This window comes from Salmo salar, chromosome 26 (assembly GCF_965601325.2).
Source record: "Salmo salar chromosome 26, fSalSal1, whole genome shotgun sequence".
NCBI lineage: Eukaryota > Metazoa > Chordata > Actinopteri > Salmoniformes > Salmonidae > Salmo > Salmo salar.
The window spans coordinates 34,066,890-34,076,663 of NC_138316.1; the positions used below are offsets into that span (position 1 = coordinate 34,066,890).

Sequence of the window (9,774 nt, forward strand, 5' to 3'; positions counted from 1 at the left end):
GAGTTGTAGAGTGGGAGGCAGAGAGGAGAGTTGTAGAGGGGAGACGGAGAGGAGAGTTGTAGAGGGGGAGACAGAGAGGAGAGTTGTATAGGGGGAGACAGAGAGGAGAGTTGTAGAGGCGGAGGCCGAGAGGAGAGTTGTAGAGGGGGAGACAGATAAAAGAGGTGTAGAGGGGAGACGGAGAGGAGAGTTGTAGAGGGGGAGGCAGAGAGGAGAGTTGTAGAGGGGAGACGGAGAGGAGAGTTGTAGAGGGGGAGGCAGAGAAGAGAGTTGTAGAGGGGAGACGGAGAGGAGAGTTGTAGAGGTGGAGACAGAGAGGAGAGTTGTATAGGGGAGGCAGAGAAGAGAGTTGTAGAGGGGAGACGGAGAGGAGAGTTGTAGAGGGGGAGGCAGAGAAGAGAGTTGTAGAGGGGAGACGGAGAAGAGAGTTGTAGAGGGGGAGACAGAGAGGAGAGTTGTATAGGGGAGGCAGAGAAGAGAGTTGTAGAGGGGAGACGGAGAGGAGAGTTGTAGAGGGGGAGACAGAGAGGAGAGTTGTATAGGGGGAGGCAGAGAGAAGAGTTGTATAGGGGGAGGCAGAGAGGAGAGTTGTATAGGGGAGACGGAGAGGAGAGTTGTAGAGGGGGAGGCAGGGAGGAGAGTTGTAGAGGGGGAGACAGAGAAAAGAGTTGTAGAGGGGAGACGGAGAGGACAGTTGTAGAGGGGGAGACAGAGAGGAGAGTTGTATATGTGAAGGCAGAGAGGAGAGTTGTATAGGGGAGACGGAGAGGAGAGTTGTAGAGGGGTAGGCAGAGAAGAGAGTTGTAGAGGGGAGACGGAGAGGAGAGTTGTATAGCGGGAGACAGAGAGGAGAGTTGTATAGGGGAGACGGAGAGGAGAGTTGTAGAGGGGGAGGCAGAGAGGAAAGTTGTAGAGGGGGAGACAGAGAAAAGAGGTGTAGAGGGGAGACGGAGAGGACAGTTGTATAGGGGGAGGCAGAGAGGAGAGTTGTAGAGGGGAGACGGAGAGGAGAGTTGTAGAGGGGAGACGGAGAGACGTAGAGGAGAGTTGTACAGGGGGAGGCAGAGAGGAGAGTTGTATAGGGGGAGGCAGAGAGGAGAGTTGTATAGTGGAGACGGAGAGGAGAGTTGTAGAGGGGGAGGCAGAGAGGAGAGTTGTATAGGGGAGACGGAGAGGAGAGTTGTAGAGGGGGAGGCAGAGAGAAGAGTTGTATAGGGGGAGGCAGAGAGGAGAGTTGTATAGGGGAGACGGAGAGGAGAGTTGTAGAGGGGGAGGCAGAGAGGAGAGTTGTATAGGGGAGACGGAGAGGAGAGTTGTCAAGGGGGAGGCAGAGAAGAGATTTGTAGAGGGGGAGGCAGAGAGGAGAGTTGTAGAGGTGGAAGCAGAGAAGAGAGTTGTAGAGGGGGAGACAGAGAGGAGAGTTGTAGAGGGGGAGGCAGAGAGGAGAGTTGTATAGGGGGAGGCAGAGAGGAGAGTTGTATAGGGGGAGGCAGAGAGGAGAGTTGTATAGGGGGAGGCAGAGAGGAGAGTTGTATAGGTGAGACGGAGAGGAGAGTTGTAGAGGGGGAGGCAGAGAGGAGAGTTGTAGACGGGGAGACAGAGAAAAGAGTTGTAGAGGGGAGACGGAGAGGACAGTTGTAGAGGGGGAGACAGAGAGGAGAGTTGTATATGTGAAGGCAGAGAGGAGAGTTGTATAGGGGAGACGGAGAGGAGAGTTGTATAGGGGGATGCAGAGAGGAGAGTTGTATAGGGGAGACGGAGAGGAGAGTTGTATAGGGGGAGGCAGAGAGGAGAGTTGTAGAGGGGAGACGGAGAGGAGAGTTGTAGAGGGGGAGACAGAGAGAAGAGTTGTATAGGGGGAGGCAGAGAGGAGAGTTGTAGAAGGGAGACGGAGAGGAGAGTTGTAGAGGGGGAGACAGAGAGAAGAGTTGTATAGGGGGAGGCAGAGAGGAGAGTTGTATAGGGGAGACGGAGAGGAGAGTTGTAGAGGGGGAGGCAGAGAGGAGAGTTGTAGAGGGGGAGGCAGAGAGGAGAGTTGTATAGGGGGATGCAGAGAGGAGAGTTGTATAGGGGAGACGGAGAGGAGAGTTGTATAGGGGGAGGCAGAGAGGAGAGTTGTAGAGGGGAGACGGAGAGGAGAGTTGTAGAGGGGAGACGGAGAGACGGAGAGGAGAGTTGTACAGGGGGAGGCAGAGAGGAGAGTTGTATAGGGGGAGCCAGAGAGGAGAGTTGTATAGGGGAGACGGAGTGGAGAGTTGTAGAGGGGGAGGCAGAGAGGAGAGTTGTATAGGGGAGACGGAGAGGAGAGTTGTCGAGGGGGAGGCAGAGAGGAGAGTTGTAGAGGGGGAGGCAGAGAGGAGAGTTGTAGAGGGGGAGGCAGAGAGGAGAGTTGTAGAGGGGGAGGCAGAGAGGAGAGTTGTCGAGGGGGAGACAGAGAGGAGAGTTGTAGAGGGGGAGGCACAGAGGAGAGTTGTAGAGGGGGAGGCAGAGAGGAGAGTTGTATAGGGGGAGGCAGAGAGGAGAGTTGTAGAGGGGGAGGCAGAGAAAAGAGGTGTAGAGGGGAGACGGAGAGGACAGTTGTAGAGGGGGAGACGGAGAGGAGAGTTGTATAGGGGGAGGCAGAGCGGAGAGTTGTATAGGGGAGACGGAGAGGAGAGTTGTAGAGGGGGAGACAGAGAGGAGAGTTGTATAGGGGAGACGGAGAGGAGAGTTGTAGAGTGGAGACGGAGAGACGGAGAGGAGAGTTGTATAGGGGAGGCAGAGAGGAGAGTTGTAGAGGGGGAGGCAGAGAGGAGAGTTGTATAGGGGAGACGGAGAGAAGAGTTGTAGAGGGGGATGCAGAGAGGAGAGTTGTAGAGGGGGAGACAGAGAAAAGAGTTGTAGAGGGGAGACGGAGAGGGCAGTTGTAGAGGGGGAGACAGAGAGGAGAGTTGTATATGTGGAGGCAGAGAGGAGAGTTGTATAGGGGAGACGAAGAGGAGAGTTGTATAGGGGGAGGCAGAGAGGAGAGTTGTAGAGGGGAGACGTAGAGGAGAGTTGTAGTGGGGAGACGGAGAGACGGAGAGGAGAGATGTATAGGGGGAGGCAGAGAGGAGAGTTGTATAGGGGGAGGCAGAGAGGAGAGTTGTATAGGGGAGACGGAGAGGAGAGTTGTAGAGGGGGAGGCAGAGAGGAGAGTTGTATAGTGGAGACGGAGAGGAGAGTTGTCAAGGGGGAGGCAGAGAAGAGATTTGTAGAGGGGGAGGCAGAGAGGAGAGTTGTAGAGGTGGAGGCAGAGAAGAGAGTTGTAGAGGGGGAGACAGAGAGGAGAGTTGTAGAGGGGGAGGCAGAGAGGAGAGTTGTATAGGGGGAGGCAGAGAGGAGAGTTGTAGAGGGGGAGGCAGAGAGGAGAGTTGTAGAGGGGGAGACAGAGAAAAGAGGTGTAGAGGGGTGACGGAGAAGAGAGTTGTATAGGGGGAGGCAGAGAGGAGAGTTGTATAGGGGGAGACAGAGAGGAGAGTTGTAGAGGGGGAGGCAGAGAGGAGAGTTGTAGAATGGGAGGCAGAGAGGAGAGTTGTAGAGGGGAGACGGAGAGGAGAGTTGTAGAGGGGGAGACAGAGAGGAGAGTTGTATAGGGGGAGACAGAGAGGAGAGTTGTAGAGGCGGAGGCCGAGAGGAGAGTTGTAGAGGGGGAGACAGATAAAAGAGGTGTAGAGGGGAGACGGAGAGGAGAGTTGTAGAGGGGGAGGCAGAGAGGAGAGTTGTAGAGGGGAGACGGAGAGGAGAGTTGTAGAGGGGGAGGCAGAGAAGAGAGTTGTAGAGGGGAGACGGAGAGGAGAGTTGTAGAGGTGGAGACAGAGAGGAGAGTTGTATAGGGGAGGCAGAGAAGAGAGTTGTAGAGGGGAGACGGAGAGGAGAGTTGTAGAGGGGGAGGCAGAGAAGAGAGTTGTAGAGGGGAGACGGAGAAGAGAGTTGTAGAGGGGGAGACAGAGAGGAGAGTTGTATAGGGGAGGCAGAGAAGAGAGTTGTAGAGGGGAGACGGAGAGGAGAGTTGTAGAGGGGGAGACAGAGAGGAGAGTTGTATAGGGGGAGGCAGAGAGAAGAGTTGTATAGGGGGAGGCAGAGAGGAGAGTTGTATAGGGGAGACGGAGAGGAGAGTTGTAGAGGGGGAGGCAGGGAGGAGAGTTGTAGAGGGGGAGACAGAGAAAAGAGTTGTAGAGGGGAGACGGAGAGGACAGTTGTAGAGGGGGAGACAGAGAGGAGAGTTGTATATGTGAAGGCAGAGGGGAGAGTTGTATAGGGGAGACGGAGAGGAGAGTTGTAGAGGGGTAGGCAGAGAAGAGAGTTGTAGAGGGGAGACGGAGAGGAGAGTTGTATAGCGGGAGACAGAGAGGAGAGTTGTATAGGGGAGACGGAGAGGAGAGTTGTAGAGGGGGAGGCAGAGAGGAAAGTTGTAGAGGGGGAGACAGAGAAAAGAGGTGTAGAGGGGAGACGGAGACGACAGTTGTATAGGGGGAGGCAGAGAGGAGAGTTGTAGAGGGGAGACGGAGAGGAGAGTTGTAGAGGGGAGACGGAGAGACGGAGAGGAGAGTTGTACAGGGGGAGGCAGAGAGGAGAGTTGTATAGGGGGAGGCAGAGAGGAGAGTTGTATAGGGGAGACGGAGAGGAGAGTTGTAGAGGGGGAGGCAGAGAGGAGAGTTGTATAGGGGAGACGGAGAGGAGAGTTGTAGAGGGGGAGGCAGAGAGGAGAGTTGTAGAGGGGGAGTCAGAGAGGAGAGTTGTAGAGGGGGAGGCAGAGAGGAGAGTTGTAGAGGGGGAGACAGAGAGGAGAGTTGTAGAGGGGGAGGCACAGAGGAGAGTTGTAGAGGGGGAGGCAGAGAGGAGAGTTGTATAGGGGGAGGCAGAGAGGAGAGTTGTAGAGGGGGAGGCAGAGAAAAGAGGTGTAGAGGGGAGATGGAGAGGACAGTTGTAGAGGGGGAGACGGAGAGGAGAGTTGTATAGGGGGAGGCAGAGCGGAGAGTTGTATAGGGGAGACGGAGAGGAGAGTTGTAGAGGGGTAGACAGAGAGGAGAGCTGTATAGGGGAGACGGAGAGGAGAGTTGTAGAGGGGAGACGGAGAGACGGAGAGGAGAGTTGTATAGGGGGAGGCAGAGAGGAGAGTTGTATAGGGGGAGGCAGAGAGGAGAGTTGTATAGGGGAGACGGAGAGGAGAGTTGTAGAGGGGGAGGCAGAGAAGAGAGTTGTAGAGGGGAGACGGAGAAGAGAGTTGTAGAGGGGGAGACAGAGAGGAGAGTTGTATAGGGGAGGCAGAGAAGAGAGTTGTAGAGGGGAGACGGAGAGGAGAGTTGTAGAGGGGGAGACAGAGAGGAGAGTTGTATAGGGGGAGGCAGAGAGAAGAGTTGTATAGGGGGAGGCAGAGAGGAGAGTTGTATAGGGGAGACGGAGAGGAGAGTTGTAGAGGGGGAGGCAGGGAGGAGAGTTGTAGAGGGGGAGACAGAGAAAAGAGTTGTAGAGGGGAGACGGAGAGGACAGTTGTAGAGGGGGAGACAGAGAGGAGAGTTGTATATGTGAAGGCAGAGAGGAGAGTTGTATAGGGGAGACGGAGAGGAGAGTTGTAGAGGGGTAGGCAGAGAAGAGAGTTGTAGAGGGGAGACGGAGAGGAGAGTTGTATAGCGGGAGACAGAGAGGAGAGTTGTATAGGGGAGACGGAGAGGAGAGTTGTAGAGGGGGAGGCAGAGAGGAAAGTTGTAGAGGGGGAGACAGAGAAAAGAGGTGTAGAGGGGAGACGGAGAGGACAGTTGTATAGGGGGAGGCAGAGAGGAGAGTTGTAGAGGGGAGACGGAGAGGAGAGTTGTAGAGGGGAGACGGAGAGACGGAGAGGAGAGTTGTACAGGGGGAGGCAGAGAGGAGAGTTGTATAGGGGGAGGCAGAGAGGAGAGTTGTATAGGGGAGACGGAGAGGAGAGTTGTAGAGGGGGAGGCAGAGAGGAGAGTTGTATAGGGGAGACGGAGAGGAGAGTTGTAGAGGGGGAGGCAGAGAGGAGAGTTGTAGAGGGGGAGTCAGAGAGGAGAGTTGTAGAGGGGGAGGCAGAGAGGAGAGTTGTAGAGGGGGAGACAGAGAGGAGAGTTGTAGAGGGGGAGGCACAGAGGAGAGTTGTAGAGGGGGAGGCAGAGAGGAGAGTTGTATAGGGGGAGGCAGAGAGGAGAGTTGTAGAGGGGGAGGCAGAGAAAAGAGGTGTAGAGGGGAGATGGAGAGGACAGTTGTAGAGGGGGAGACGGAGAGGAGAGTTGTATAGGGGGAGGCAGAGCGGAGAGTTGTATAGGAGAGACGGAGAGGAGAGTTGTAGAGGGGTAGACAGAGAGGAGAGCTGTATAGGGGAGACGGAGAGGAGAGTTGTAGAGGGGAGACGGAGAGACGGAGAGGAGAGTTGTATAGGGGGAGGCAGAGAGGAGAGTTGTATAGGGGGAGGCAGAGAGGAGAGTTGTATAGGGGAGACGGAGAGGAGAGTTGTAGAGGGGGAGGCAGAGAGGAGAGTTGTATAGGGGAGACGGAGAGGAGAGTTGTCGAGGGGGAGGCAGAGAGGAGAGTTGTAGAGGGGGAGGCAGAGAGGAGAGTTGTAGAGGGGGAGGCAGAGAGGAGAGTTGTAGAGGGGGAGGCAGAGAGGAGAGTTGTAGAGGGGGAGACAGAGAGGAGAGTTGTAGAGGGGGAGGCAGAGAGGAGAGTTGTAGAGGGGGAGGCAGAGAGGAGAGTTGTATAGGGGGAGGCAGAGAGGAGAGTTGTAGAGGGGGAGGCAGAGAGGAGAGTTGTAGAGGGGGAGACAGAGAAAAGAGGTGTAGAGTGGAGACGGAGAGGAGAGTTGTATAGGGGGAGGCAGAGAGGAGAGTTGTATAGGGGGAGGCAGAGAGGAGAGTTGTAGAGGGGGAGGCAGAGAAAAGAGGTGTAGAGGGGAGATGGAGAGGACAGTTGTAGAGGGGGAGACGGAGAGGAGAGTTGTATAGGGGGAGGCAGAGCGGAGAGTTGTATAGGGGAGACGGAGAGGAGAGTTGTAGAGGGGTAGACAGAGAGGAGAGCTGTATAGGGGAGACGGAGAGGAGAGTTGTAGAGGGGAGACGGAGAGACGGAGAGGAGAGTTGTATAGGGGGAGGCAGAGAGGAGAGTTGTATAGGGGGAGGCAGAGAGGAGAGTTGTATAGGGGAGACGGAGAGGAGAGTTGTAGAGGGGGAGGCAGAGAGGAGAGTTGTATAGGGGAGACGGAGAGGAGAGTTGTCGAGGGGGAGGCAGAGAGGAGAGTTGTAGAGGGGGAGGCAGAGAGGAGAGTTGTAGAGGGGGAGGCAGAGAGGAGAGTTGTAGAGGGGGAGGCAGAGAGGAGAGTTGTAGAGGGGGAGACAGAGAGGAGAGTTGTAGAGGGGGAGGCAGAGAGGAGAGTTGTAGAGGGGGAGGCAGAGAGGAGAGTTGTATAGGGGGAGGCAGAGAGGAGAGTTGTAGAGGGGGAGGCAGAGAGGAGAGTTGTAGAGGGGGAGACAGAGAAAAGAGGTGTAGAGTGGAGACGGAGAGGAGAGTTGTATAGGGGGAGGCAGAGAGGAGAGTTGTATAGGGGGAGACAGAGAGGAGAGTTGTAGAGGGGGAGGCAGAGAGGAGAGTTGTAGAGGGGGAGGCAGAGAGGAGAGTTGTAGAGGGGAGACGGAGAGGAGAGTTGTCGAGGGGGAGACAGAGAGGAGCGTTGTATAGGGGGAGACAGAGAGGAGAGTTGTAGAGGGGGAGGCAGAGAGGAGAGTTGTAGAGGGGGAGACAGAGAAAAGAGGTGTAGAGGGGAGACGGAGAGGACAGTTGTAGAGGGGAGACGGAGAGGAGAGTTGTATAGGGGGAGGCAGAGAGGAGAGTTGTATAGGGGAGACGGAGAGGAGAGTTGTAGAGGGGGAGGCAGAGAGGAGAGTTGTATAGGGGGAGGCAGAGAGGAGAGTTGTATAGGGGGAGGCAGAGAGGAGAGTTGTATAGGGGAGACGGAGAGGAGAGTTGTATAGGGGGAGGCAGAGAGGAGAGTTGTAGAGGGGAGACGGAGAGGAGAGTTGTAGAGGGGAGACGGAGAGGAGAGCTGTATAGGGGGAGGCAGAGAAGAGAGTTGTATAGGGGGTGACAGATAGGAGAGTTGTATAGGGGGAGGCAGAGAGGAGAGTTGTATAGGGGGAGACAGAGAGGAGAGTTGTATAGGGGGAGACAGAGAGGAGAGATGTATAGGGGGAGACAGAGAGGAGAGTTGTGTAGGGGAGACGGAGAGGAGAGTTGTATAGGGGGAGGCAGAGAGGAGAGTTGTAGAGGGGGAGACATTGTTTAGTTGGCGTACCGACAGCAGACAGATTGTAGTTGGTGATGTGTGTGCATGTGTATGTGTGGGTGTATGTGTGTGTGTGCCGTGTGCTTGTGGAATCATTGGAGGAATGGGATAACGATGACAAGGGGAGGCTGGGAGCAGATGGCCTCCAACAACGAAATATTCCCACTGTGATCGGAATGGTTGGGAGGGAATGGTTAGGGAATGTGTCACAGAGTGGTTGGTAATGGCTGGCAGGGTTGGAAATGGTAGGGAGTGAAATTAAATGATTAGGAATGTTTGATTGTGTTTTGAGTACCTGGTATACCTCTTCCATCTCTCCTCTCTTGCTCTCCTCCTCATCTTCTGCTGTTTCCTACAGAGTAGAGATAGGCTAACTAATTATGAAGCCAGTTATTGTGTCCTGCTGTGTCCTGCTCTGCTATTGCTGGTGTATCAGGACTCTGATGCTTGCTTCTGCAGTTACTCTACATTATTCAATCCTTTACCAGATCTTAACTGTACTATATTAAATCAAGAGGGGAGGTAATAACAGTAATGCAATGATGTTAGCATAATAAGCTAGTTATTATTATTATGTGTAGGAAATGGGTCAGCCTGGTTGTTTCAAAGACGTTCAGGGGGTTGATGAACCCTCATTGGAAAACATTTTGACTGTAGATTCAAGAAAGAAACATTCTGACTGTAGATTCTAGAGCATAGAGAAGAAACATGCCATACTGTATTCTAGAGCATAGAGAAGAAACATTCCATACTGTATTCTAGAGCATAGAGAAGAAACATTCCACACTGTATTCTAGAACATAGAGAAGAAACATTCCATACTGTATTCTAGAACATAGAGAAGAAACATTCCACACTGTATTCTAGAACATAGAGAAGAAACATTCCATACTGTATTCTAGAACATAGAGAAGAAACATTCCATACTGTATTCTAGAACATAGAGAAGAAACATTCCATACTGTATTCTAGAACATAGAGAAGAAACATTCCATACTGTATTCTAGAACATAGAGAAGAAACATTCCATACTGTATTCCAGAGCATAGAGAAGAAACATTCCACACTGTATTCTAGAACATAGAGAAGAAACATTCCACACTGTATTCTAGAACATAGAGAAGAAACATTCCATACTGTATTGCTTTGGCAGCACATATACTAAAATTGGATCGATACAGAGAAGATTAGCATGGCCCCTGCGAAACATAAGTAGCCTGGTTTTCCTTTGGGTTTTTGTGGGTGATTGTCTTCTGTTAGTGTGTTTTCCTGACAGGACTGTTTTGCTGTCGTTTTTGTTTATTTTTGTAAAGTGTTCTCTTTTTCATTAAATACCAAAGACGAACACATCCTCCACTGCACCTTGGTCTAATTCTGACGACGGCCGTTACAAGACCAAAGAGAAGCACAGTTCCCGATCAGCCCAGTTAAAACTGTTCGCTGCTCTGGCACCCCAATGGTGG

At 53.3% G+C, this 9,774-nt stretch overlaps 1 pseudogene; it reads left to right on the top strand.

Annotated features, from left to right (window-relative positions):
• Positions 1 to 9,452: 9,452 nt before the first annotated feature.
• On the top strand, positions 9,453 to 9,549 carry LOC123730861 (uncharacterized; annotated as a pseudogene).
• Positions 9,550 to 9,774: the final 225 nt, after the last annotated feature.